The following is a 4,901-nucleotide window of genomic DNA, read 5'->3' as shown; positions in this document are numbered from 1 at the left end:
AGACTGGACGAAACTGCGCTATGATTGCATTTATGTGGCAGCTACTTGTGTTTATTTTGCTACCAGATTCTGAAAGTTTTTTAGAGGAATCCTTTTATTGAAAAGTAGAAAACCTTCATTCCAACATTTCGCTTCAATCTTACATTATTGTTACGAGCGAGCGAGCGCAGCGAGCGAAGCGAGTCTTTTCAATATCACGGAAAAATCTCAGTATGAGCGGCCCGGCCCGGCCCGGCCCGGCCCGGCCTGTAACGCTTTTGAGAGGCTTATATCTCAGCAACCGCTGGACCGATTGGCCTGCGGTCTTTTTTTGCTGGGTAGCCCCATCCCTTCTCCCCGTAAATTGACTACTTTTGATACATCTCAGTGACCGCCGTGGCACGTGCCACGTGAAAAGTCAAGGGTGTTCAAGCTGTTTTGCAAAAGTAGTGATTTTGAGAGGCTCATATCTCAGCGGCCGCTTGGGCGATTGACTTGCGGTAATTTGTGTAGGGTAGCAGCATCCCTTCTACCAAAAATAGGATAAGGGAGAGTGGGGTGAGATGCCCAGGGTGGGAAAGACGCCCCACCCCCTTTGGCGGCGAAACAAAGAATCGAACCAGGAAATTAATGTTCTTAGCGTAAAGCGGAAGCCTGCCTTGTTAACTGCACAAAAATTTGCGAAGCTCAGCTGGGCAACAGCTGGCTGGTGATTGCATGTTTTTTTTTTGCTGCTTTCAAAAATATTTTGGTGTCATTGCATTGTAAATATCAAAGAAGGTAGATAATTTTTGCGTCCATTGCTATAGTCTCGTACATTAACATGCGTGTACTGTGTCCCAAACAGTTTGTTTCAGGGTGTAGTTTTATGGCTAACAAATTGTTAATGTTACTACTTACTTCGGTACCTTGGGGTAAGATGCCCCCCGCTGTCCTGATGGGGAAAGACGCCCCCCTAAATCCGTAGGCTGTCCTTCAAGCAGCCCGTCAAATCATTTGTTACATACTTTACTTGTGATGAGAGACAAAAGCCGATCTGGGACTATTGAGAGTCCAGTACGGTCGGGTGCTCCCCATGCCGGTCTCTCGGCCCACACAGCGACTTTTTGGGCGACATCTGACTCTGAGAGCCCTCACGACGGCCTCTGTGGGCCCCATTATTGGCTCCAGGGCCCCTCACGACAACCTTTGAGGGCTCCCACGTTGGCTCCACGGGCCGCGCTGCCATCTGAGGTCCCACGATGGACTCGAGGGCCCTCAAGCATCATGAAGACCTATAAGGGCCCCACAGTGGTCTCCGAACGCCACCACGGAGGCTTGTTTGGCCGCGCTGGACTATGATGGCCCTAACGATGACCTCTGAAGCCCCTATGTCCGTGAAGTTAGCGTCAGCAACAGCAACGAATACAGCGTCGGATTCAGAATCGCTTCAAAAACTGCCATCAGGTCAATTAGGGGACGGGGAACACGAATATGACATTTACTTTGCCCTAGCTCCCTTCCTTCATCCCTTAATCGTCCCTTAAAGGACGGGGCGCGTCAAAAGTGCCCCAAGGCTTCGTCTGATCGCCAAAATAATGGTCGCAATCGATTCCTCGATTCGATCGATTGCGACCATTATTTTGGCGAATCGATTCCTCGATTCGATCGATTGCGACCATTATTTTGGCGATCAGACGAAGCCTTGGGGCACTTTTGACGCGCCCCGTCCTCCCGCGACCGCCTGGGGGGTCGGATCCGACCCCCGCCTCCGTTTTTCTTAAATAACTCAAAAACCGCTAAAGCTATCAACTTGAAACTTGGCATACCTTCTCCCCCATCAATTTGACGTCTTCTGTGTAATTTTTAAGAAAAAATTTCCAAACATTTTTGAGATATATCGATTTTAGTGATGTAACTACACGGCGTTTTTGGTCAAAAAGTGGTAAATGTTTAAAAATCGCCAAAAATCAGGGTTTAAAGCAAATTGCAAATTAAGGACATAAAAAGACGCAGCTCAACGAGTTATTTAAAATGGCTATCTCGGATTTTCCTTAAAATGCGTTTTTCACCCCTAAAAATTCAAAAAACCACATTTTTTGGAAAACAGCTAATAAAATCCAAAATTTTGAGAATTTCCAAAAAACCGGAACATATGTTATAGAGCTCTATTAGAACATTAGATGTCCCAAATTTCAACTTTCTATCTTGATTTTTGACCCCCAAATTGTAAAAAATAGCTACAACATGCATAGGGCATGGTGACGTCATAAGCATTTTCGTGAATTAGAGGCACTTCTGAACATCGCATGTGAAAACAAATGGCACCACTAGATTCCTGGGACAAAGCTCGTCTAGAAAAGTGCATTTTTATGTCAAAAATAAAAAGTTGAAAAATTGACCTTTTTCTCAGCCCTCGTATGGTATAAACGATTTTTTATACTTTCAATGCACACTTATCACCAGCACAGTGACTTGGGGTCACATATAACCATTACCATCGGATTCGGCGTGGAAAATAAGCCATAAAACATGTGTCGCACGCCCATGTAGCAGAAAGTGAAAACCGTGACCTTTCGTGACCTGACCTGACCTTGACCCGTACTTAGTATGACCCCTAAACGCACATGGTACCTTCACTAGGCCTTTGAGGTCATTTGTGGTGAGTTTCGAGCAGCAGCTATCGATTCCGCTGTCCGTAAGCCTAATCATGCAAAACCCCAAAATTTGACCTTTGACCTGACCTTGACCCGAAAGTTGACCTCAATCTTAAAATCTTAGGAGTGCTTTGGGAAGGCCTCGTAGAGACCTTTCGAACGCCGCCTCGCGGGGCTCGATGCGGCCATTGGTTCTCGAGATAACAGGGGGGGGGGGGTCGGATCCGACCCCCCCAGGCTGTCGTGGGTACGGAAATAGCCCAGGCGGTGCCGGGTTAAGGGACGATTAAGGGATGAAGGAAGGGAGCTAGGGCAAAATAAATGTCATATTCGTGTTCCCCGTCCCCCAATTGACCTGATGGTAGTTTTTGAAGCGATTCTGAATCCGACGTTGTATTCGTTGCTGTTGCTGACGCTAACTTCACGGACATGAAGCTACGACTTCTTTTGAGGGCCCTTACGATGACGTTTGGTGTCTACTGCAGGCTCAAAGGAACTACTGATTCGTTCAGGCGATTCACGTGCCCATTTAAGTCACTTATAGTGCAGGGGGCATCTTTCCCAACGCCAGGGGGCGTCTTTCCCACCCTGTGGGGTAAGATGCCCCCTTTCACTTCTTCAGGAAAACGCTTAATAGCAAAAAAAGTTATCATATTTCAGGCACGAAAGTGTGATATTTTTGGTGAAAAATGATGTCGGCTTCCGTTGAAACTACAAGTTTTTGCTTTCCGATCGTCATTTTCGAATAATAGGTATATGACATAGTAAAACCTTGGGCATCTTTCCCCACTCTCCCCTACTCTCGATGCATGTGGGTCACCCCCAGTGCACGTGCAAAATACAACAATAAGAGGTGTCAAATTTGTTCCCATTTTAATAACTCGGTAATTAATGGGGCGATTTCGCTGAAACTTGGCATACAGGTAGGCACCCACCAGGCAATGCATTCTCATGTGTTGCGGTTAAGGTGCTACTGCACGTGCGCACGTGCAGGGGGCGCTTCCAGATCTTGAGAACGGCTGGGCCGATTGCGCTCAAATTTGGTACACGGTTGGGGACCAGTTAGTAGGGTGCCGGCGTGCAAAAGTCAGTTTGGACCCCGTTTGCACGTGCGCACGTGCAGAACGCCGCTTCCAGATCTCAGGAACGGCTGGGCCGATTGCGTTCAAATTTGGCACACCGCTAGCGACTGGCTAGAAGGGTGCTTTGCACAAGCCCGTTGGAAGTACCCTCTCGCCCTTCCGCACGTGCAGGGCTCACTATCTCGTTCGCTCGTTCTTCGCCCAAAAGGCGTTTTGCTGGTAGTAACTGGTTAGTAAGCACTAGCAGCACTAGGCGGCAGCAGGCGCGTAACCACCACTGGGGACACTGGGGACCGGTCCCCAGTAACTTTTGGGTTACTGGGGACCGTCCCCAGTAAAACCGATGACCTCCTCAGTTTGCTTAAATAGCCAAATATTGTCTCTAAATCGACGTGAAGAGTAATATGTAGTCAACGGAAGACAAAACAATGGATGTTTTGTTTAGCCAACGCTCGGGTGGGCCCCTCGGCCAATCTCGCCATGGGGGTTGGGGGCTTTTTGGCCACACCAGATTATCTCGGAAAGTAAGCAAGCTAGAAAGACGCGGTAAAAAGCAACAGAGAGCTCACTACAGTATCTTTTAAGAATTACATATGTCATGCCTTATCAGGTCATCGCTGAGGTCTCTGGAGGTCACTAAAGGTAAAATTTTCACGAACTTTTGTTCCCAATTTTGACAACTGTTCACACAAATCGGCGCATAAGTCAGGAACCAATAGAGATGCAGTGCTGCGGGAAAGCGCATTCGATAGCTGTTTCAAATGCTCTTAGCTTTGACCTAAGGTCAACGGCTTAGCTTCCAGGCTAGCGTTTCATTAATGCCGCATTTGCCGTTGTTGAAACTCGTTGGCTATTTTTCTGGCTGATATTTTTTCACGCCGGCGGATATTTTTCACCTGATTGGTGAAACTCGTCAGCGTTTTTTTATAGAAAAATTGCGCCAGGCGGCTATTTTTCTGTTGGTATAGCTGATCTCTGGTGACCTGACCATAGGTGACCTGGGGTAAAAATGTTCACAGACGATGCGAAATTGAGGTATCATAACCTATAGGTACCAAGTTTCGTGGCGGTGCTCTCCGCGGTTTTCCTTACACGCGCAAAAAACTGGCAGGTCTGGCCAAAAACGCCCCCCTCTCCCCCCCCTCAGGCGAATGCTGATCCTGAAATATAATATTTGGTCTTCGCGGCCCTCCATGTGGTCCCC

This window comes from Amphibalanus amphitrite, unplaced genomic scaffold, assembly GCF_019059575.1.
Source record: "Amphibalanus amphitrite isolate SeventyFive unplaced genomic scaffold, NRLGWU_Aamphi_draft 000679F_arrow, whole genome shotgun sequence".
NCBI classification, from domain to species: Eukaryota; Metazoa; Arthropoda; class Thecostraca; order Balanomorpha; family Balanidae; genus Amphibalanus; species Amphibalanus amphitrite.
Note: the sequence above shows the minus strand (reverse complement) of the source record.